General features: G+C 37.4%; 1 long non-coding RNA gene across 3 annotated transcripts in view; it reads right to left on the bottom strand.

The window, feature by feature from the left end:
• LOC104569723 (uncharacterized) overlaps positions 1–26,101 on the bottom strand; it is a 107,046-nt gene that overhangs the window by 36,991 nt on the left and 43,954 nt on the right. The window lies entirely within an intron of this gene.

The raw sequence follows: 26,101 nt of genomic DNA, 5'->3' as shown, positions 1-26,101 counted from the left end.
CTCTTGTGCACAATGTAGCTCATGTTTCCTTCTCTTTGGGGGTCAGGAAGAGTGTTTCTTGTGATACCAATTGATTTTTTTTTTCCTTTTGCCTGTTTCAAAGAGAGTTCAGGAATGGATTGGAAGCATGGAATAACATTTTAACCATGCACACAATATTCAAGTTAAACCCAAACATCTGGCAAGACTGAACCCCCAGAACTCAACTAACACATTGTAGAATGATGGGAGCTCACCAAGTGCATATATACAGACTTTAGCTTCCTTGTGAGCTACAAGAAATCCTTGCCTTCGTCTCTTCATCAGGATGCAAGAGGTTGTGGAAAACTGGTAGAGCTGCATAAAAATGTTCAGTTAAACCAGTTCAGTTACATTGGTGCCTGTTTGTTTGTTTGCTTTCTGCAAACTCAAGTTTTATGCACTTGTAAACACACAATAATGAACTTGGAAACCTTTGGTAATCTGATCACAACTGAACACATGAACTGTTTCACTGTCTGGGGTGTGCAAGTGAAGGATTACACAGACTGAGTGGAAGTAAACAGCCTGAATTCTATTTATAAACACACTGAAGGGACCATCTACTGCCAGATATTGCATATCTAAGACATAGCTGTTATAGATTACAACAGCAGTGGCTTTTGATGGGTTAAAGCTGGATTTCAATAGAGCTGTGAGTTATAATACATGAAGAATTTAGGCTTCTGGCCACCAGTTATCTCCTGTTATAGCTATGGAAAAGCAAAAAAGCTAGCCAGCCAGAGTCAGACTTTTCTGACCACTTCTCAGGAAAGTTTCTTTAGATTCTTGCCAATGAGGTCATTATTACAAGTTATCCCATCTGGTGTTTTTCAGATCTACTAATTGACCCACAGAAGACTGAGTGGTTGGGATTTGTTCTTCCTATTCAAAAAGATTAAATAGTGAAGCCTCAAGTGAGGTTTGACTCATAAGATTTAAGTCAATTGAACGTTATGAGAGACTCTCCGCTGAGGGCCGGCCAGTAGTACATCACCTGGTGACAACCATTACCTCCTGTGGGCAATCAGAGCACCCTCACCTGAACACCGGGTGAGGGCATCTGCTACATATGTTTATATGACAATACACATTTTCCTGCTTTGGGTGGGCTGGAAAAGGGCTTCACCTGGTATTGGCAATGACACACAGGCTTCTACTTCGATCAAGCTAGTTTTGAGCCAGTGCCTATTCACTGGTTTCCCTCAAATTAGTTTGGTGGTCTCAGCCTGGTTCCCAATGAACAGGTGTCCATATCACAAAACTATGGCAACAATTGACATTAATTGGCACCCCAGTTGGCTGTCTCAGCAGCTCTGCAGCCTCTAGAGGTGGTCTCTCCTGATCAGCCGAGGCACCCTGACAGGGCAACATGTGGGACGTTTGCTCTGCTACAGCCCCTGCTGCAACAGCTCCATGACAAAGGGTTTCATTCTCCTCATCAGCCTAATACAATATACAACAAAGTAAACCAGAAAAAAAACATACATAAGAAAACCCTTACAGAGTAAAAAAATGTGTTTTTGAGTAGAACACTTAGCAAGCAATAGCCTTTGATATACAATTTGCCAAGTTAACTGCAGTTAAGAGGTTGGAATGTGCACAATTCAAGTCCTTGATCAAACATCAAGCAAAATGTTAAAATACATATATACTAAAAAAAGTTCAAAGGAAATAAACTTTCATTCAGTCTCATTCTGAAAACAGTAGTAAGAGGAGCTTTAAAATTTCCTATAACACCTAACACCAACCCTGGCTTATTTTATATTTTCATCCACTGCACACAGGTCTCTCAAAATCAGAATTTTTCGGTTAAAGAGCTGCCCTTACAGGTAAAGCATATTTGTGGAATAAACAAGCTTTTTTTTTGTACATTTTTAAGAGGAAAGCAGTTAATAAAAATGCACATTTGCTGTTTTCTGTATCAGCATACTTTACTCCCATCTCTTAGATAGGCACAGTAACTTAAGTTGTCTTCCCCACAAAGTTTGGCAAGCTTCAATAGATTCATTAGTGGGTTTTTCTTTAGGACCAATGAAGCTCAAAGAACCCCTAACAATGGAGCTAATCACTGTCTCTTCCCTGACCCAAGCTTACGCTTTCCCCTTTTTCACTGCAACCTCTATTTCTGAGCAATTGGATTTCTGTGGTGCTCTCAGAACAAATAAATATCTCCCTTTTTTCCTTGCTTACATCTTTTGTGTATATTTTTCTTTGCAACTGCCTGTATTTAAACTGGCGTGCTAAATGACAGGGTTCTTCAGGTAATCTTTCATCGGACACAAATGGCCTGGCATTAAAATGCAGATAATGTTACCTCAATTAGAGAATGCTGTGCAAAACTTTAAAAAGACATAGCTAAATGTTTGGACTAAACAAGTAAGTCTACGTTGTTAGCAGTGGTGTTGGGCAAGTTGCAAATTCAATGGCTCCATTAATGAATAAATGTTAGACTGTATCAACAGTCCTGAACAAGCGTGTGGTTTGTGTGTGCATGAAGTGTAATGGTATCAATTGACTAGCTCTTTGTGGTTGCTATAAAGTACCCTTGAATGTGTCAATGGAGGGAAGGCTTGCAGACAATGAAGCCATGACAGCTGAATGTCAGCAGCAACCTTGAACCTAAACTGGTTTCACGATTCCAGTGATTCCAGCTACAGTGGAGACATGCACTGCAGCTGGACCTTCGGCATTGCCTGTCACTTCCTCTGTTCAGACTCCAAGCATTTAACTGACAATTTCACCACATTGCTAGACCCTGCTAATAAGCATCAGGGAACACTCACTTATTAGTGATGTTGCTAACGATATGTTCAGCATTCTAATCAGACTCGCGCTGGCATTTACAAAACAGCAAACACAGAGCAAAACAAAGCCAGTCACCACTGATCAAATGTTTCAGATGAGCATATGCAGTCAAAGAAGGCACAAGCTGCTCTGCTACGAAGCAATGTTTTTCTTGATTTGAGTGCTGCATTTAGAGACCATATATGCTTTATTGATATAAATAACACATGATTGGTTAAAACACTGTGAAAAAGGAATAATTATTATTTGGCAAGCTGTGTTTTTTAAGGAAAAACAAAAGATTTTTCCTAAAGATAATCCTTGCAGATTAAATGAGCTTTTAACATTAAGAGCATGCTATTACTAAGATACGCACAGTGTGCAGCAGAGACCTGGAAAGCTCTTTGTGGCCAAGGAGCCAATATTGGTAAGCAGTGGAGCCATTTGCTTGAGGTAAGCACGTTGGCATCGCTCTGCACATATTGTATGCAACACTAGTACAATGAACAAGCAAGAAAGAAGGGATATAGATGGGTGGCCAGTTTGCAATTAAATATGCTTTGTAAGACATTTATCTTGGACACTGAGATTGAATTTCGGTGGACACCATGAAAAGAGCCTGCACTGCTGTGGAGGATGGTCTTCGCTGTTCACCTGGGTTGGAAGCTGGAAGGAAAGGGAGTTTATTTTAAAACTCCATCTTACATGCTTAAATCCTGGGATACAGAGCTGTTAGTGAGAGCACTTATTTCCTAAAAAGGCTCTGTCTGAGGCATTCCTACGTTCCTCTCACTTTTAGGAGGAAAGTGAGGGCAAATATCCGTGATGAGGAAGGCTCAATTCTGCCCCTATTCCTTGTTCCAGTCTCATGCAGTTACACTGACATAAAATGGCAAATTACTTATGAGGGTAGTAAGATACAAAGCTTACTAAAGGGCAAGTTTTTGGAGAAATGGTTTAAATGAACACAACCTAAAGTGAATTATAGGGCACGATCAATTCCCTGCCTGGGCCAAGAACTAAGAACTAATCAGGGCATACTTGTGAATGACATAGAGAATAATCCACTCTCCTATTTGGCTCTGAAATAGCAGTAGACGGAAAACAAATTTTATATTGAGTGAACACTTACAGAACACAGAGAAAAAAAATAATGAGGAAATAAACTACCTAAATAAATTTAGACCACTTTGAAGGAAAAGCCGTTTTCAACATTTGTGTATTTTACCTAATTTCTTGTGAAATTTTTCTATTTTCTCTGCAAGGCAACAAAGTCAAAATCAAAAACATTTTTCACTTTAGAAGTCTATTTCTGGCTATGATTTTTGCATTAAAAATGGAAAAGCTGACTTAGCTAACAAGCACTGTCTGTCTTCACTCTCAATTATACATTTCAGAAAAATGGATCAATGCTTTTCTAGACATATTTAGTTAAAAAAATGATGCTATTGTTCACAGATTTGTTTTAAGAGACTATTTTGATAAACTGAAGAGTATTAGTGATTTAAAGCCCAAGGATAAAAAAAAATTCATTTAAAGAATAGGTACCCTAAGTTCTGATCATAAACAACACTAGCTGGTTTGCTTGCTGTACTAGCGCTAAGTGGTACAATAGTATGGTAATTAAGCAACAGAGAATGTGTTAAAAAACGGTCCTGTGATCAATCAGAGTTTGTACTTTTAGGAAAAGAATTCAAGAATATTGTAGAATAAGCAAATTGTGCAATAAATTCAAACTAAGGGCGCATATTCAGTCATAATTAAATCAAATATAAAGCACTTCGATACTAAGTGCATGAAGTAACAAGCTAGCCTGGTACTTTTCTGCCTTACATGTACAGCAAAATGAGCATAAGGAAGGTGGTAACAAGCAAGACCTGAAGAATTCCACTAAAAGCCATACAAGTAGTCTCTGTAAAATAGAAACAAGGAACATTTGAAGCCTGGGTATCACAACAGCCTCTGCAGCATACTTTCCTTGAAGATTTCTACAAATTTCTGCAAGAAATTGATGATTTATCAGCATTAATTTACATGCTCAGTTCCTGTCATGTTTTCCAGAGGGGCTTTCTGTTTATCACAGTGTCAGCAGTGGTTTTGCCAGCATGACTCCTAAGGCACTTGTATTATTGTGCATGTACGGAACTCGCCACTCACCGCATTTGTTGCGGCACCTTTTGTCTCTCACCCATTTGAAGGATCTGCTGAATGATTAGGCCTCATCCCATTCCCTTTGCACAGTTCCTTTCCTTAGAGTGGAAAATTTGAAAGGAAATTCTGAAAACACCATAAGGTTCTCCACACAGTTTTTCTTCCTTGTTCAGCGTATTTCTTTGTGAATAGACTCAAATTACCCCAAAATAACTGTACTTTCAGTGTTAACATAAAAGTGAAATGAATAAAGCAAAATCAGTAAATTGTTTTTACCATCTAATGAAGAGAGAGAAAAAAAAAGGGGGGATTTCAATTACCTTTATGCAGAAGTAGGAAGTTCCAGAACACCGCCTTGAAGGTTAGCTGTAGCTCACTGCATAGGGTTAGGAGCACTTCTCAACTCCCAAGCACACATTTCTTGCATGTTTTTAGTCAATACAGCAGGCAGAGTGAGCTAAGAGGCACAGGGACTGGACAAGGCCTCATCAGCTCTCTCAAGCTTTCTAGCAGGCACAGGGATGCAAGGCTAAGGGATAATTTACTACCGGGAGAGGTCACCTACAGATTACTGTCCTCTGGAGCAAGGGGTGGGCAAAGTACATAGCCATATATATGAAAAAAAAAAGTGACTTCCTAGAAATCTCTCTGAAACAACTCAGTACACAGACAGAAGACAGTACAGCCAGTTTAGACAGAGCTAGTTATCTAAGCAGTCTAACCCCAAGCGAAGAGTACTCAATTAAGAGGAATACATAAGTGTTTTCCTTTATATTATTAACAACTGTGAGCTGCTTAGCAGCTTCACATGTTTTAGCACCTTAGAAGGATCTTTATTCTCTTCGAAAGGCACTGGTGTTTTGTTGTGAAAGAGAGATAGCATTGTTGGCACCCAATAACGTGAGCACTTAGGAAGACAGGTAACTTTGATCACATAAGCAGCCCCACAGAAGTCAACAGCACTTTGCGTGCTTAACTGTTTACAATTCTGGGCACTTCATGCTATCTCTTCTTATATTGAATCATTGAGGTTTATGTGAATTATGTTCACTCTAGAAATATATTATCCACAGTTTTTTTAATATATTTATATTGACACTTACAATGTACAGTTACGGTATAAATTTTATGAATGTCTGAGAGCAAAGTACCTTTCCCAAATATAACACCATTCATCATGAACTGACATCTCTGCAAACTGCTTTTGTTACTATCCATTCACAGCACTGTATCTGGGCTTAGTCCTGCAAGAAATTACTTACATCTCTAACTTTATCCAGGTAAGAATTCTCGTGCAGGCTGAGGATCTATCCTTGCCAAAACTTGTATGTGTGAGTAGCCTCCTTACATAAGAGAGCTTTCTGAGTAATAATTTCCACTTGAGAGACTTTCTCACGACACTTAAAGCTAAGAATAACCTCCTTCATTAAAATGTGTCACTTGATCTTTTATTGGGGAGATACTGACAGAAATAAATAGGTAAATAAAAAAAGAATTAATTGGCAGAGCATGCAGGTAGCTAAGTTAAATTTTAAACACAGAAAGATTTAGGAATGAAATTCAGGCTAATAGGTCACTGCAACGCCTACAGCTGGAGCATTCATTTTTGTTAGCCTACATACAGTCACACTCAGCAGATTTGATTTAACACAAATGTATGTGGTCATGTCTGAAAATATACCAGCCTTCATAAAATAGTAAAGAAGCATTTTTCATGCACTCATTTGACAGGTTTACTTAGAAAAACCTTGTAAGGCTGCAAAATATTTCACTTTGATTAGGGACACTTAGTGGGGCAAATTCTCCCCTGAAGTATGTGATTGTGCACATGTAACCGAGGACAAGATTCACCTCTTCCCATAGACAGTGTAAATAAGCCTTGTGCTGACAGCTTTAGAGTGCGAGCGCCGTCCCAGCACACCCCATCTGTGGGGCATTCTGGCCACCGTATCCACTGCAAGGTGAAGAAAATGACCCCTCCAAACTAATTCGGAGAGCTCTGTGTGAAGCTCTCTGTGAAACACAGTGTGAAGAACACATCTCAGCACCTGCAATGTGCAGAGGCCTTTGTCTCATGGCTGTTTTGTGCATTCAAGAGGGCATGCAGTTTTCTACATTAGCATGAGGATCCTTGAAGAGGACTTTCACATAATGTGACTCATTGAGCTTAATAATTGCAGACAGTGCAACTCAGCATAGAATGTGGGCCATAACGTGCTTCTAATAGAGAAATATAGCACAACTGTATTTTTAATGGAACCTTTGAAATAAGTGAGGTTGAAGTGTAGAAAGTGGGAAAAAATACAGTATACAGTATGTAAATTGTTCATAATATCAAACATATTAGGTTAGCAACAAATATTTTAGTTACATTCTAAAAATAAGCCTCAGGGTAATAACTTCAAGCTGGGCTTTGTGGCAAACCTGGAAAACTCAGTGACTGGGCAGTTTGAAGGTATACAAATTACGTGGGTGGCAAACAGGCCTGGTTTGTTCTTTTCTTTCTCGCTCAGATGTAGCATGTAGCTCATGAAGGCTGTGCTCTCGTAAGGCAAGGCTGTGATTCAAGAATGCAATGTTAGGCTACCTAAAAGAATGGTGGCCTAAGCTCTTCACATAAAGAGAGTTTTCTTTGGTCCTTACCTACCCAAAAGAGCAGCCACATGGGTGTATGGCACTTCTCTGGAAAGAAAAGTGGCTCCCAATTAGACTTCAAAGTCCAGAGATTTGTACCACCCAACTGAGTGCCTCATTGTGTCCCATGTAGCTGAAGTAAGCCTGGAAGAGCACAAGTGAGCAAGCGCTAGTTGCAGAATGAACACTAGAGATCTGATGAGAATATAGATAGCTATAGAGGCAAACAACTACACCTATCATGACTGTGATTTATAAACCAACTCTGACAACATTGACTTTTAATCCTAGTTCATAAAGAGTGATTGTTTTGCCTGCAGAATACACTGAAAAGCAGATTATTTCCAAAATACTCCCTCAAATTTCTTCAAGGAATTCCAGAACTTCTTTGCTTTGGACATTAATTAATATTATCTTTGTTTGCTAAAAGGCATTACTGAGGCTCTTGGAATTTGCCACCTGGTCCTGCTTTCCATGACGTATGAGTAGAGTTCCCTAAGCCTGGGTAGAAGTAATTGAAACATTCCAAGCACATCACAAGCTGTGGAACTGCTTCACCTCCTGCATCTGCTTTATCTAACCTGCGCAGTGGCTTTGATGGCACACAGACCTTCCCGCACAGCTTCAGTCCTGTTCCGTTCAGAGTCTGGGCACAATATCTTCTCAGTCATTGCCTTCAGCTCTACACATACCTGCATGGTGATCCCACCTCATCTAATTCTGCACAGCCATGTCTTAATTCAGAATGGAACCCTTTCCACTCCTCTCCACTCCTCAGAGGGAACTGTTAGGATGGTCAAACAGGCTGCCCACACAACCCACCCAGGCACACAGTGAGGGCCTGTCCCCACAAAGTACAATGTGGTAGAAGCTGAAGAATCTCAGTATCCTACAGTTGGGGTCCACAATTTTCTATGCTATTCCCATGTTGAGTGAAACCTTTTCACTGCCTCTGAAGACAATCTTACTGAAGCCGTATGAACAGATGTACAAGATTAGTCCAGAAAGATAGAAAGAGTAACAATACTTGTTACTTACATAAAGACTAAAACATTAACACATTAAACACTTTGACATTTCTTACAAGGCAATAAATGGTATTGTTTCCATTTACTTCAGTAGAAATGAATCTCAGTAATGACTTTGAATTTGACCTTAAAAGGCAGAGCAAATTTCATAAAGCTGACAAAAATAGAGAGAGAGAGAGTCTTATATCTTTGTTGAATGATTTCACCTGACCCTAGCCTAAGTGTAAAAAGTTCATCCTAAAATTATACGCAGCTGGGAGAAAATCATTTGTTACAATGAACATCAGATTTTTTCTGAAAACACATTCTCATCACTTCCAGTAACATGTTGCTCAAAAACATACCAAAAATCAGGGCTTTGAAGTTCTACTTATTTACTCTGTCACTGCAAGTACATAAACCTGTGCATATCTTTTAAGCTTGAGAAGACACTTGCAGTTTCTCCTGCTCATGTTCATGTTGGATTAACAGTAAAGTATTCAGTATCCTGCCGCATTGCTCCAGTGATTTTGTTAGGATTTGGATTATTCCTTCTGGAGTCTAATCCTGCAATTTGCACTCACCTTTTCTGTCATTGACTAAATAAGTAGTTTTGGTGAGTATGAACAGTGAGTACTACAGAAGAAAGTAAAATTGGCATAATCAAAATCTTATTAAATCATTCATTGCAAACAACAGTAATAATTTATCCTAGTGGCTTTTTATTTCACTTTATTTATTATCTTTTCTAGTAAAGGAGAATTGAAAACACTAATTGTTACACACAACACAACAATTGTTATAGGATGTTGTGATGGGTATTCTTGCTTAAAGTCTGTAGAAATGGGTCTGTTGTTCTAGATTATGCTATGCTATTTCCTAGTGTATTATTCAGTTTCATAGCAGCAGCACAGTAATACATGAAAAACACTGTAATGCAACTTAAAGATACAATATTTTTGAGGATACCTGGGGGATATACATGTATACATACACACACACAAATACTCTCTATTTTTTTAAATATTATTATTTTTAAAGTGTTTGGAAAAAGATTTTGTTGCCTCCACAGAAAATACAGCAAGACATAATCGCACATTTTTTTTGAGAATACTTCAATAATCTTCTCAAAGGATTCTGCACCTCCAATCTAATTTTTGTCAAAATTATTTAAAGCATAAAACAGAGAATAATTTGGGCTAATTCTCTCTCTCTGGAATTTGAAGGTTGCAGTACTACTAACTGGCCAGCAACAGGATTTTCAAAAAGTAGTTACTCAGTCTTAAGATTCTCTCTATAGATCTGTCACTAATAATCATGTATGTACATATACAATGTACACAGATGATGGCACTAGCTACAGGCACCAACAAGATATTTAATTTCTACATGATTTTATGTATGGTATGTCCTCAAAACATATTACCTAAAAGAGTTAGCATGTGTTAAACAGTGCTTTCAGGTGCTGATTTTATCTGTTTTATAATTGTATATATAACTGCAACCTCTTTAAGAGACAAATAATCACCCATGAAACAATGCAGCTGTACTTTGCATAATTCTCTTGTATACAATTACATTAGCTATAGTTCTAACAATATATTTAACTATTCTGCAATTGATAACATACTTAGATTCTGTTATTACAAAGCATAGTTATTTGCGTAAAGAAAAGTATGATCTCATTGTATTTGCAAACTGCACTAATATTGGCCTTCATGCTACCGTACAGCAACACTGACTCTTAGAGACATCATTTAACTTTGCCGCTCTTCCTTGAAAACAACTAGAGGGCTGCTGTTTAATTTAACAACAATAACAAGACCAAAATCATGTCTGTTTTTGTTCCTGAATAAGCAGCCTCACAGCTTCACAAAACAGCTTCTGCGATCACAATAGTGACTAGTAAATACAGCAGCAAATAACATCCTAGGAATAATTACCAAAGATAAGATTTCCTTGCCTAAAGTGCCTCTGAATCTGCACAAGTTGTTTCACAAATAAAGACACTTCAGTTAGACAGGCTTTAAATCACCAAAAAAAAAAAAAGGGAAAAAATCCTAGGTCATTACATGTTGAAAAGGTAATGTTCTTCCTCATAAGAGAAATCCAATTTTTAATTTTTGTGAAATAGCATAAAATAAAAATAATGATGTTTGATAACTGCACTAAACACTGGAAAAATAAAATAAAGCATACATTCATTGAGATCCCAGGGGGCGGAGTCCTTGTGAAATAGGTTTTATTTTTGCAATTCAAATGCATCATAAGCACTCTTTACTCTTCTTGCTACCTAAGCAGGAATCAGTCAGTATATGGAAATAAATATACTGAAATCCAAGTCTTGGTAAATACAAGATGAAAATATCATTTTAGCATGTTAGGGACTTTGCATATTTTACGTGCTAGAATTGTAAAACTAGGTATTATTATATACTTTAAATGTTTGTGCATTTTATTTTCTCTAAGAGAAAAACTTGGTAAAAGCTGCATGCTTCTTGTTGTCTTTTCACAAAATTTGGCAGTCCAAAACAGAAAATATAAACAATTCTGCAAAATTCCTATTTAAAAGCACCTGCATCATTGTTTCCTATCAGTAAGCTACCTTCATTAAACATGCGTCTAAGGTTTTAAAGATACAGATTTATTACAGCTCTTTCTTGCGCAGATTCCACACACACTTTGCAGCACAGTAAAGAGATTATTCAATTACGGTTCTCTTGGTTTTTTTAGAATGTTAACATTTAAAATATAATCTACCAGTATCCTATGGCTGACAGATAGCTAAATGTAGCATAAACAAAGACAAGCTTCGTGTTAGGTCTACATACAACACACCTTTCTACAGACGAATGATTACTTATAACAATGAAAATAATTGTAGCACTATGCCTGTCAAGCTTCGTGGCCACTTTCTGGTAAATACGTACACGTGTTTGTAAAAGAAACTCCTGAGAATTGTTTTCGATGTTCGACTTTTTTTTTTCAAGTGTACTCAGCTATGAAAACATATAAAATACACTGACATTTAAATAGAAATATTCTATGTACACCCATACCTATCTATGCCTATATACGAGCATGTGCATTTGTAGATTTATGAATGTAAATATTTAAATATTCTCAAGCCTCCAAATGATCAATCAATACAAATTTAACAAAAACACTTTTGTGTGTTTTGTGCGTATTTTTTCCCTAATTCATCGTTTCAGTGGTACTCACCCAAACACCTAAACTGACACAGGTTTAAGCATGTCTTTATATTAAACCTGCTTAATGCAGGGCCAAATCCTGGGTCCTTACTGCAGACATAGTTCCACAAGCTACTTTATACAGATTTTCATCTTTTAATGCCCCTGCTCAGGCTAGCCTCCCACTGCAGACACTGGAGTTCACAGGCTTAAAGACTGGAGCCGTAATTCTCCAAACCCTCCAGTCACAAAATTCCCTTTGGCTTCAAAAGAAATTTGAGATGCAAAAGGTTTGGAGTTTTGGACCCTGACTAGGGGCATCTTGTTTTAAATCCACCAGGGTAAAGCAGACCTAGAGGACCAGCTTGTGATCCTCGTGCTCCCAGAGAGCAGCACTTTACCCTACAAGGAGCACTGCTGAAATCAGTGGAGCTACTCAGGGAGGAAAGTGTTATGCAGGGAGAAGAGCTCATAGTTGGAGCTTTGAGTAATTCAGAACCATCAAATGTCAGCGTTTGTCCTGAAGAGCAGATTGACTTTAATAACAATGCATAAAGTTCCACGTGATTATTTTCCAGAAGCCCACAATTGTCCTAGTAAAGTATTTAAGTAAACACTTCAGATGGAAGAGGTGCAATATTATTAATATCAACATTTGTAAAGCGTATGTTTATGGACTCTGACAGTTGTCATTGACAGAACTGTTACAAATGGGATTTTTGACAAAATAATTTGCTGGGTTACAGTTATGTGGTCATGGCAAGATCTGTGAAAAATATATATAAAAACAACACCTCCTCAATACAGCTCTCTCCTCCTTAAATAATTCTGTGGAGCTGCCCCTCCACTGCAGGTTTTATAGGGACAAATGAATGCAAGTGTTAACAAGGCCTAATCTTCCCTTTTGTATTTGTTTCTTCATTAAGCCCTAACTAGGCGCTTGCCTCCACATTGAGTATTTGATGAGAAGATGGTATGACAGGCTTGGCTTCTCCCAATGCAGCTGGCACTGCTGATGCCAAAAGCTGGAGCCTGTTGTAGTGGGATCAGGAGAGATTCGTTCGGAGCGCAGTTTGCCTGTCACTTTCCCATCCGCCTCGGCGGGCTCGGCTCCGTGGCTGAAGCCCCTTAATGAGAAGTGCGGGACAATACCAGTATTGTTGTTTCCAGGCGGAATCTTGTGGCAAGAACAATCGCTGTTTACCCAAGCATTTGTGCGAGCCCAACTCTGGCGATAATTACTTCTAGAGCCTCTGATTAACTCTGCTCTCCGCCTGGACACAAAACAGCCTTTCTGTCTCTCATAGTCTTTTAACAGTTTCCCGAGTATTGCTCAGGCCTCCCCGCATTTGGCGCAGAAACAACAATACACCTTAATTCACACTCGCCTCATCTCTAGCCTGGGAACAAATGCGAAATTTGTGCCCTGCTCTGATGCTGGAGATGCAACACACACACACAAAAAAGGTAATTTTGGAAAATACACCTCTGATTTCACATCCTTGCTTTTCTTTGCGATTGTCGGTAATAAAAAGAACCTTCTAATTAGCACTGGCATTTCTCAGTAATTTATGCTTGTTAAATTTTTACGGCCAAATGTATTGCACAAAAATCCTAATGAATTGTAAGCATTGCAAGAACAGTGCTAGGGACTTGGGTCTGTTTTTGTAAACCAAGCAAAATGGAACTGTTGCTGAGTCTATTGCGAGGATGCTGGTAATAATTTTAGTCTGTCAAATCACTCGGTCTTTCCCCACCCTCCTCCCTTCAGATGCCCCCATGCAGTCTGCTGCAACTGCTATGCAAAACACCATCATGAATATGCGTAATTATGGAGATTCATGGTAATTTTTCAGGGTTATCCGATGTGACGTTTATAGGACAGCAGCATACATCAATTTAAACGAGAGTGACAAATATCTTATCCTTTTTATTTCTATAGTATTTTTAATATTTCCTTGGTCTCTCCTGGGAGCAGTGTGAACTGGTAGGAATTTGAATAAAATATTTTTAAAATCAAATACTTTACTAGCATACACCTTTTTAAAGATTCAGGCTTTTTATATATATGTGGTATGTGCGCATGCATGTAAGAGGGCTTGTCTTACCTTAAGACCAATTATTTACATGAAAGGAATAAAAGGCTTTCGGTAGATATTTTACATGCTATTATTACATTACTTAGAGATAAGAATGGAGAGTAAAATGCCTCTTATATCGGACTGGTTTCAGAAAATGAGTTTGGTCTGCCTAATTACTCCAATAATCTGATCACCCACCTGAGAGAATGACTTAGCAAGCTTCTCTCCTCATTTTTATTTTAAGTACAGACTTTTGAAACAATGACAGTAGATTATCTGCTGGTAACTGTGGCATATTGAAACTATGCTCAAGATCTGTTGCACCTCCTAGAGGTTTGGATATGATTTTTATTAAGGAAATTAATTTGGACCTAGCCTAAAAGTTTCCTACGTGTAACAATTACCATGATCTTTGTTCTGCATATTTTAAGGAGCTAGCTCATCAATTAGATCCTCAAATCATGATGTGATTTCATTAGAAATCTGTAAAGTTACTTGCAGATGAAGGAATAAAACACTGTGAGGCCTCAAAATATCAATGGATTTTCAACATATCCTCCCCCCCCCAAAAAAAAAAAAAACTTGTAAAATTGCCTGTTACACTGCAAATACAAAATACTGGATACTGTTATGAAGTTAATTATTTTGAAAAATGTATATATATGTTATTTAGGCTGGCACATGCCTATAAATATTCACAAAATAAAACATGCAATTTCAGTGCTGTATAAATCCTTCACTCTTAGCAGAAAATGTTCTAGGGCCATATATCTAAACAGATAAAATGTTGCAGGCCAAATTAAAGAAAAAACTAATTTTAATTTTAATTGTTTATGTTCTTAGTGGAACTTATTCACTCTTCATAAAATTTAAGAGTATACAACATTATGTCATAAATGCATAAACAGCATTTGCCCTTTCCAAAAAGAAACAAATATATTTTTTGTTTTATTTATCATTCCTTTGCTGATACATTCTACACCAATCCTGTCCTTCATGTGTAACATTGGAAGAAGAGAACCTCACTAAAAGTCCTATAATTCATTATTGCATGGGAGCTCGAATTTTGTTGTGGAAATTATGCAGAAGGTAATGAAACAATGGAATATATGGGAAGTCTTCACTTTATATAACACAGGAGTATTAAAGCTAGCATTTTACATATATTTGTTTCAAGTGACTGTATGCATGCACGGTATAAACTTCACTGTGACACACTACAAAAATAACATGCTTATTAAGAAGAAGAAATATTGTACATACCTAAATGCATGGGTGTGCATGTGGGTGGATGCTTGTGCATCTAATCTGAACAAAACAATATGGCTCTCAAGTATTATATTTTAAAATGACAAAATTTATAATCTGTCAGAACATCCATGAAGATCGAATGGATGTCCTCATGTTTGTTTTTTGCCTTTTTTTCCCTAGAAAATATGGATATCCAAATACATAAAGGCAAGAAGTTTCTCTGTTTACTTTGAATACGCATGTAGGATTCAGCAGTCATAGAAGGGATGACTATGCTGTTCTGCTTTGTGTTCATAAGGAGTCCAAGCCCGGATACCACTGAACACAATCCCTCATTGTGGTTGCAAACTAGTGCACTGAAAGCTGGCCCCTTCAAGATGTTCAGTGCCTTGCACATATGAGATCAAAATAAACATGTGTCCCTTTGGCTGCTGTAAATTGCCACCAACCCCTCTGAATGAAAAAACCTAGGACACATTTCACATTGTCCAGCAATTTGTCCTAATGTGTTTTCAGTACATTTAGACATGATGGTGTATTCTAACTCTTGTGGAAACAGCCATTAAACTGGGCTCGCATTTGTCTCCGTTTTCAGCTTTCAAACTAAGCCAAGTTTTCAGAGTGGTCCAGCAAAGGCTAGAGATTTGGAAGTAAGGTTTAATTGGATATGCTTATTAAGGCCCTGATCCCGCAAGACCCTAGGCAGCTCACAGAAGGTGCCGACATCCCGAGTCAAAGTCATCAGAAGAGAAATCTTGAGAGCAGCATCTTGAAAAATTATAACATGTTCTTTTAAATTAGTGACAAGTCAAAGCACTGTACTAGCTCTTGTTACAAGCCCAGGCTTGGTTTATTTAAAATTTTGGTAAAATAATAGATTCTGAGCTTGTATCACTGCCAGCTGTTAAGCCTGGAACACTAAGCATCACTGAAATATTTTCTGAACCTATTAGGTGATGAAAATGACCTAGTGCTCCATTATAAATTCACTACATGCATGCTCACATGTAACAATTGCGCATATTTTCCTCACTGCTTGAAAAATACTAATTGCTGCATACAATAGGCAGAAAAATGCATCTGTCTACATAGAGATAGAGGGGCATAAAATCCTTCTTCTGTATGCATTTATAGTTTTTTTCTTCAAAGGATTGTTTTAATTTGTTTTTAAAACCACACTCCGTAATTTTATTTATGGAAAGTAAACTTCTGGAATTAAATGGACACATTTGCAAATGCCACACGCTGGCTGCGACAGATATTTTTCTTTTGAATTGCTAAGGAGCAAAATACAATAATTTGGTGGCAAACATCTGTCTAGTAATCACGTCCGATAAATTCGCAAGAAATACAGGAAAGATATTTATTTACTGTTACCGCTAAGCCAGCCTTTATTTATCTTAGGAGATTTTTCATCTATGAGTGGAAAACAAACTTTCCTTCAAGAGGGCTGTGAACCGAATAATAAATGTCAGGTCTAAATCCTGTATGAAAATCAGGCGGGCTTAATCCTGGCAAGCCTTCCACATGCAAATGCCCGTGCCGGCGCGGCCTGCACGGCCTGCTGTCGCGCGGCGGCCTCCGCGGCGGCGCGGGCCGTGGGGCGGCCGCGCGGCCCTCCCCGCGCGCGGGGTTCAGCTGCCCGCCCCGTGCCGCCGCCACGCACCGCGGCCGCGGGGCCGCGATAGCGCCCTGTAAATTAACCTGACATTTGATGCGGCAGTAGGGGAACCTAAGGGCTTACAAAAGACACCGAAAACAAAAGGCATTCGGGCCCCGCACTACATTTATTGGGGTTTTAAGAGTTCTGGAAGGTGGTTCTGCTACTGCAAGACATGCACAGAGCCCTCGTCATCTTTGTTAAGACAATTCCGTCATTCTTTGTTAGAGCCCCAGCATCCATCAAATAGTCAAGCAAAAAGGGCCCTATATTTCCCTTCGTGTAGTCACGAAGCCAAATGCTAGTTTGAAAGCACCTCAGTGGCTATGGGCTTGCCTTTATTTCACATCTTTAAAATTGCAATATTGTTAAGTGCACTATTATTAAAAGATAAGTTGGGCCTATTAATATTAATTCCCCAATAATAAGGTGTGCTACATAACTAAAACATAAATAATGTAATGCTGGCATTGCATGATTGGCATGTACCATGCTAAACATATGAGAAATGCAAGTACTGTTGTAGCTTGAAAATATTGTTAAAGTAAACATTTCATTTTTTCCTTTTACCTAAAGCTACAATTTCTACTCTTTTTTTTTTTTGGTGAAAAGTACTTGAATCAAAGGTGGACTATTGATGAAATATTAACTGATCCTTTGACTCTACTTGCGATACAGCTAGCAATAGGATACAGAGAAGCATTGCATATTTAAGCTATTAGACATGCAGGAATGCTATTATGCTTTATTGTGTCTGCCTGTCCCCACCTCCCTTCCTCTCCCCCCACCTCTCCCTTCCTTCTCCTCCCTCCTCTCACACACGCACACACACACACGCACACGGATGCACACTCACTCTCTCCCCCTCTCTGCAGAGCTGGCAATACTGCATCTCACAAATGTCTGGTCTTATGGTTTACAGGCATAGAAGTGTACTGGTAAAATGCATAATCTAAGCATCTCTGCTTCTTGATATTCATGGATTTATTTACAAGTCCCTGTGTTCTACTTTTTCCTTTTTTTTTTCTCCTCTCTGTTTCTATGGTTTATATTACTGGCATGCCTATATTCTTGGGGGAATTTCGACTAAGAATCGAGATGTAACTGGCAAATATTCTGTAATGCAGTCTGCATTTCCATAATTTAGCTTTTTTTAAAAAAAAAAAAAAACAGACAATTTTAAGGGGTTTACAGACTTATGGATGTATGAAGAGTATTTTGATTGGCTTTTTTAGTACTTCAACTACTTAAGGTTCAGTTTGTGTAAAATGGCTGTAATAAAATGAATTTATGTACACAGATATGCTTGTGTATATGTAAATGCATTTTGAACGAAAAAGTTTATAAATCCTTGTCAATTGTGTTGATTAAGCCCCACACTCTGACATTGGCAATGTTAAAATTTTACACAAAAGAGTTAAAGTGATAAAGAGTTATTCATTTCAGTTTTTCTTCCAGTAGCAACTAAAGATAGGATTTAACTAGCTGAGAGGAAGTCATTCATACTTAGGTAATTTTCACTTCTTTAAGAAAACCTTTCAGTAGCACATTTTACAACTGCCAAATGGACATTTTCATCCTGTAAACAGGACATAGGCTATTTCATCAGAGATTTATCCTCTAAATATTTACAGTCACAGGCTTGATTCTGCAGATTCTTGCACACAAGTAATATATACTTACCTGAGTAAAACTCTTAGTATCAATGGGTTACCCATGAGTAGCTTCTTGTAAGTGAATTTGCAGAATGAGGCTCTCAAATTAAAAAGAATTAAATGTGTATTATTTATTATTGGTGTGGGTTTTTGGTTTCTTTTTTTTCCTCTTCTCCTTGGGAGGTTCACTTGTGACAATTAATCCTTCCTTAGGATTAATTAGTCCTACTAGACTATGATAATAAATAATAACATAATATAACTTATCATGTATATTACTACGTTTTCCCCCTGTTTCCTATTTGAGGTAACGAGATACTCCCCCTAAATCTACTATAAGTAAAAATACTACAGGTCTTAACATGGGCACACTGTCTCGTTATTAAATGAGAATAATAGCTTTCAAAAGATAGTTAATTTATGGACACAAGCAAAACAATCTACATTAGCATTATTCTGCCTGAGATTTGAGAGCATGTGTTTTTTTTTCTCCCTAAACAAGCATACTGTTTTTGCAAGACACTGCCTCCGTAGTAAAGCAATTTACAGTGGAAGATATTTTTAGACTACATTCATTTAAGAGGGAGGGGAAAAAAAAAAAAAAGCCCGTGCAGTAAGATATACATGTATTTGTAATTCATATTGTTGCTGTGCTTCTATTGTATTCTAAGCTTCCATCATGGCTGAGAGATGGGGAGCTGGCATCCAGACAGTGCAGCAGGGCAAAAAAAAAAAAAAGAAAAGAAAAAAACCCTCATTGAAAACACAAATAGTGGGGTTTCTCCCTCTTCTCCATTATACTAACTAATTATTACCATGCTCCTTTAATTTAAAAATAAAGGTAATATTTGCAGGCTAGAAAGGTATATCTGGATAGTCTGTTAAATAATGATATTAATCCTTTTGGCCCCAAACAGAAATCTTTTCAGCCTAGTCTTTCAAGAACCTCAGTCTACCCATTCAAAAAGATGACAGAAAAAATGAGCTTGAATGTGCAAGCATTAAACATTTAAATTCTCTACTCCTTGGTCATTATACTGATGGCCATATTTTACACGCTCCCCTCCCCCCGTATGCTTTTGCTGATTTTGCCTCATTTGCATGGCCTTATTATGCATATAGCCTTTGTTCTACTGATATAGAATGCGGCACAGTGACAAAGCAAAATCTAAGGACGGAGATAATTTTTTTTCTCATCTTCAAAACCGTTCCAGCCATCCGACACTTGCAGAGAATTTATCAAGATAATTCAACCTTAAAGCAGATGCAGGGTCTTGCTTATGAAATAATAACAGGTTTACAGTCATTTAAGAACTTGAAAAGCCAGTATCTAAGCCATCTTCAAAAACCTTCAATTTTAATTCTAAAATGATTTTTTTCCCCAATACTTGTTTAAGGCAATGGTAGGTAGCAGGTAAGATATACTATTATTTCTATATAAGATATTTGCCATTTATCCATCTCTATGGATCTTGATAAAGTGATATTATAAATTATATTTTTGAATAGCACACAAGGCTCAATATGAACAGCTAACCTTCAATTTAAAGGGTTCCTACTTTCTTTGGATCTTAAAACAAAGAGACTGTATCCTGCAAGTGTATTATTAATTGCATGTTTTTCTTACTGTACTGAACATATTTTGATGTTATGGAAATCTGGGGCTGACTCATCCAGCTTTAAGCACGGATTTCAGTCATCCACCAACCAGAGGGAAGGTTTCAGGATCAGATCCTTGGTTTCTTCCATACAGCCCTTGGTGACAGAGTTTAACGTAGCCCCTCAAAAGTGACTGTACTAGGAATACAACTTGGCCCAAGTGATAGAAGCGTAATTTTACATTATAAAAAGCATTTTCTTTGATTTCAGTAGAACTTTAGGATGTAAAAGGAAGGAAGAATTTGGCTTTTTAAGCTTCAGGCTTTTAATCTAAGGACCTTCACAGGTTGAATTCCCTCACAGAAGATTAACCATTTATTTAGTCTCTAACATCCTGTAGAAATACAGAATTAAAAAATACAATGTCATTAAACGTTTTTTAAAAAAGAAGAACAATCTTTAGTAGTGCTAAACAGACAGGCCATGTACAATGCCACAATCATCACCTGCTTTCTGGAAACCAGAAGGCAAACAAGAATGTTCCTTCTGAAAGAGGGTCTCTCTCATACTAGTCTTAAAGAATCCTGGTTTCAGAGCATCTCCTGGCAAGAGAACAGTTCACTGACCTGATGAGATGCAGATAAAATAGCCCCATAATTTGAAAGAGGAAACATCTCCCTCCTTAGGGTTGTCCATAAGAATCTGTGCTTTCTTGGGAGCTAAGACAATTACTTGGTTAAAAGACTGCACACTCTTTTAAAGTGCTTTTAAATGTTACATAATATCCGCTTCAAATATTTCTTGCATTAATTAAGTCATCTTTCATGCATGTGATACAATAGTTTTTATTTGTTAGCACTTGTTTTGTATGGAACACAGTCCATAAATACCGCAACATACAATCCAGGAACATGTATTTTGAGACTGAAGGTTTCAAAACAAGAATGAAACTACTTCAGCACATCCACACTAGTCCCCCATGCATAGTCTGTCTGGGCCTAGATTCTTGTTCTTTGTGACTAGAGCTTCATACAAGTTATAGATGATGTTTAGAAAATGTAGACCTAGAGTCTTGTCTTGGCATGCATATTATTATGCCAGTTTCTTAACTGTAATTCTTCCTTGCGGCATGTGTGATTGTCAGGATAGCAATGCACAAACAACTCCCCATTAAACAGGGAGCTGATAGAGAGCCCATCTTTTCCCAACAGAGAAAGTCCTTACGAAGCCCAGGTGGGAGCACAGAGGTGACCTGCAGAAGCACCTGTTTCTCTCTGTTGTCTCTCTAGAAAGTGTAGACATCTTACCTCATCCTACCATAAACCACCTTTTGCACATTACAAATCTTTAGTTTGAGATACTTAAGAAGCCTTTCTAGATCTTACCCCAGAAGCTTTCCCTATATAAGGAAAGAAGATCAAGCTGGAGTATTATGGTCACAATTCATGCTCTAGTCTCAAATTGAAGAGGAAAACAAAAGAGAGAAAACAGTCTGGAAAAGTCAGGAGTTCAGTGAATATGTAAATAACTAAAAGCAGAACCCTAGCCCATTATAACTTAAATATAATGGTAATTTTCCTTCAGCTCCTTCCAGTAAGGGATACATGGACCATATCCTCAGTTGACTTATCCTGGAAAAGCTTTCTCTCAGCAACTCTGCAAACCCACAAGGCTAAAGGTGCCTTGGCATAACTCTCAGCCTCTGGAGAGCTGGGGTTTTCAGTAACATGAGCTTTTTGCCAGTGTACATCCTACTTGAAATTGCTCAAAGAATCACGCTTCAGAATTTCAAAGGTCAACTCATTCCATAGTGAAACGTTTAACTTTTATGGAACCTTTTGGATGTTGCAGTGTTTCACGCAAATGTACTAGCCAGGATTGCACGTTTGCAAATTTAGGAGAACCAAGCTCTTGGGAATGAGATAGAAAGTGTGCTTTCGCTCAATAGATTATTATGAAAATGACAGAAATCAGTCAGCTGAGGAAGAATTTTAAAGGAAATGTGACTGTGAGTCATCACATTCTTCCAAGCTGATGATTTTGAAAATAAACCAGAGATGAGAAAAACAGGCCTAAAGGTAACCAATCTGCACACCCTACCTTCCTATACCCACTCACACCATAAACTTACGAGACAAGGAAAGCAATTGCCCCTTGCAGTAGGTAAGCATTACAAAGAGCTTCCTGCAAAATTGACTACTGAGGAACAGAGGAAGTATCATCTGCAACAAAAAAACAGCTGCCTGGGGCTTCATCAGTTCAGCAAATATTAGACCTGTGCACAACACTTAACAAATTCTGTGCTGCTACTACAAAAAAAATTAGTGAGTTAAAGCTCCCTAGGAAAGTTCTCCCCTTACCCCAGGTAAACGGAAGCATTCAGAACCATCATCTTTTCTCATAAGAATCTGTAAGTGACTGAGCTAGAAAAGTTAGTACAGGTTGTATGGCCCAGACTAAAAGGATGTAGAGCACAGCCAACTATTAAAAAAATCAGATTTTAAGAAAAGTATGCAAAAACATCTCTTCTAATTATCTTATTCATCTTTAATATATAGCTATTTAAAAAGTAACTAACAACTATTGTTAAAATTATTAATCTATAGCCTTATTTGGATATGTGTGGCTATGATATATTTCTTGTCTCTCACTGAACTGCTGAAAAGTAGTTTTTAACAGTAATGTTTATGAGTATGAATAGAAAGTTTTCTTTCTGTGAGTTTTTGGGAATTTGTTTTTAAATTGCTGGTTTTTCTGTTTTCTTATACTAGTCATACACAGATGAATAAAGCAAATTACATGGAATCACAATCATTCCTTTAAAGAAAAGCAAGATGTTCACCAGCTTCTAATGCAAAAAGGAGATTTACAGCTTTAGGCACTTGGAAGCTACCTCTGAAGCTTACCACTGCTTGTGAACAGTGAGATAAATTTGATTGCGTTCTGCTTGGTTTTCACATCGGGTCAATTCTTTGCCCAGATCAATTGACTTACTGTGGAATCGACACTTCTAGCATTGAGAGACTCTGCCTTGCAGTTATTGTCATACTCCTTTATGGTGCTGCTGATAGTGGTGGAAGCAATACTGAAGTTCTAGCTGTCAAAATCTAACCCTTGTTTATATACGTGCAAATACTCATCCAGATGCATACATTTTTATGTGCTATTGTTAAAGCCATATAAATGGATTTTCACTGTTTCTGAAGTTTGCAAAACTTAAATTTATATTCACACAATGTATTAGAAAATACTGTATAAATGTAAATGATACTGTATTTATCTCAGTAGATACTGATTTTTTTTTCTCTAAATGCATAACCAAGTACTCTTATCCAAAAAAAAATGCTTCTGTGTGTTTCTAGTGATACATAATAGTAGCCTGGTATTAGCCTGTGTTTAGTGACACTGTCATCTTCCAGAAGTTCAAGTTGATGGTGGCTGAGCTGTCAACATAAAACATGGTGCCAAGATGCACTGCCTGCTGACAGGGTTTGGAGCTGGTAAACATCGGTCAGTAACTTTCTTAGAGCATGAGTTTTACATAATACCTTGAACAGGATACCTAAGCAAAATGACATTTTTAGCATTTTAATAAATACATCTTCAGTACAGACACTCAAAATAACATCTCTGAAATCCAGTCTTGCAGTCTTAAAACAGACCTGTTGAAGGGTATCCTTGCTTTCTTATTTTTTCTTGTACTCTCCTGTATTTATTTATATAATAGCACTAATTTATTTTTTATTTTTTATTTTTTTTTAAAAAAAAAAGCTTATGAAAGCATATTTAGCTATGATTCAGGAGACAAAAACTCAGTTCCAATTTCTTTTTTCCTTTTTCATTGTGCTCAGGCAAATTCTGCTTAGTGTATAGACCTTATTTCTCAGTGGAGCTTGGTAGTCCTTTCCAAAGTAGCAAACAACTAACACTTTGCAAATAAAATAACCTAGGGTTACACAAGTTCACTTGCTGTAGAGCTACAAATAGAATCTAGATCTCAGTCACAATGGATTTCATGCTGGTTGTACCAAATTATGTTCTTCCTTGGGGCGTTTGTTACTGCTGCTAGAGCACACATTACTCCCAGCACTAGCGATAGAGCCTGGCAATACCCTGTATTTCACTGCTGTCTCTGTTATGTTACTCAGAAGTAAGGTACATGTTGAATCTCTCCCTGAGAGCTGCCCACATACATTAAAGTGTCTGACCTCAGTTACTGGTCACGCCGCTCACTCAAATGAGCGGAACGTGGGGTACAGCTTTGAAGATCTTACCCTTGAACTCTGCTGACTGAACATATGAGAAAGGCACTATGTAATCAAAGACTATCATAACGGTTACAAAGGAAACTTTAATTCTTGTATTTAAAAACACTTTTAAAAGATTGACCATGCAGAATTCTCTTTTAATCAATTCCTCCTATGTTGAATTACTACAAAACTTTCAAACTTGTAATTTTCTGAGGTTTTCGTGTAAGGAGACAGGTTTTTCATTCTTTCTATACCAGCCACGTAAATCTAAATGCAGACAATATTATTTCTGTAAAATGGTGACCAAAAGTGTCCCTACTCAAGTCATATGTAGCCCTTAAAAGAATTATTACAATAATTCTATAATTGATAAGTTATAATGAAATATAACTAAATAATTAAAACTGAAAAGTGTTTTTACAGTTCTTCAGAAGATGGACTACCACAATATGTCCAGACATCTTACTGAGCCACATCAGCTTAGCCGAACTACGCACCAAATTTGTCTTATCCAAACTCTTCTGCAGAGGTAAGGCAAAAAAAGATGCTGTTGATTAGCTTGTTGATCCTTACTGTATCCCCACGAGCTAAGCGAGGGCTTCACTGGTATTTAGATAAAACTTCATCAAATCTCTCCAGAAGAGTAGTGGTATAGTTCTGTAAATTAATCTAGATTCCTGAATGTACTCAATGAAGGCATTTAGCTCCTCTCCAAACAGCTTTTATCGTGTTCTAGGTATGTAAATTACCATTGGCTTTAGCAGGTATTTTGGCAATTACTATTGGTTTTAGAAGGCCATTTAACAAAAGACTAAGATGAATAACAGCATCAAAACAGGTCTGAGATCCTATGTTTTCAGAGTTGGAGAGCAGTACTATGATTAAAAGTACAGAAGTATTTTGTTGCACTTTAATAAAATATTAAATGAAGTACTCTCTTAGTAGGAGATTGACAGGGCATTTGTGTCACAGAATAGCACATCCTTTATGAACACACCTCAAGTAAGCATCTAATTTTCTTGTAGAATTGGAGACCTCTAGAATTTATGGGGGATGTACACATATATATACATACATACTATTATGTACACGATTCTCTTAATGATAGCTGTTTATATGTACTGGGATATACTTTGGCTTGGCAACAAGCATGCAGTTTTGACAGCTATTGGAAAATGTGTGCATGTACACTAAGGCAATATTAGTCTTTAAGAGACGCTAATATATCCTTAAATCTCACAAATAAGTTCTAGTACATAGGACATTTAACTTTCCATTAACTTGCATATGCAAGAGTTTTTGACAGCTAAATGAAACATCTGATAGAGTTGTGAAAAACAACTTTGTTCAAGCTTTTTCTTAAAAGGTGAATTTTGTTGTCTGTATTTTTGGAATCACAATGTCTTTAATACTGAAAACAGATTTTCATCCCTCTGTTTACAAAGCTCCCACTGAAATCAAGCCAAACCAGAGGACCGAATGAGATTTCTGAACATGGAAGATTTGTATATTGTTTGTAATGTGTTTTAGGATATTTTAACATGTTATTTGTTAAGGATTTGAGTGCCTTCCTGGAGGTTTTTCAGGTCATTTGAGAGATAGAAAAGTGTGAAGGTTAAACCTCCCCTAAAAAGGTAACAAAAGCCTGACATATCCATAACATCATTAAAATCCTACTGATTTGTCTCACCAAATTCATTAGCAGAAGCAGTGAGCATTTTGCGCTACAGACATCTTAATGGCCATTCATTATCCTTTACTATTGTCAACACAACCAATTTTTTAAATTCTCTAAAGGGAGAAACAATTAGTGCAGG

The sequence above is a fragment of the Tinamus guttatus genome, unplaced genomic scaffold, assembly GCF_059628265.1.
Source record: "Tinamus guttatus ecotype Peru unplaced genomic scaffold, ASM5962826v1 Tinamus_guttatus_pri_ptg000069l, whole genome shotgun sequence".
Taxonomy (NCBI): domain Eukaryota; kingdom Metazoa; phylum Chordata; class Aves; order Tinamiformes; family Tinamidae; genus Tinamus; species Tinamus guttatus.
Note: the sequence above shows the minus strand (reverse complement) of the source record. Positions and strands in the feature narration are given on the sequence as shown.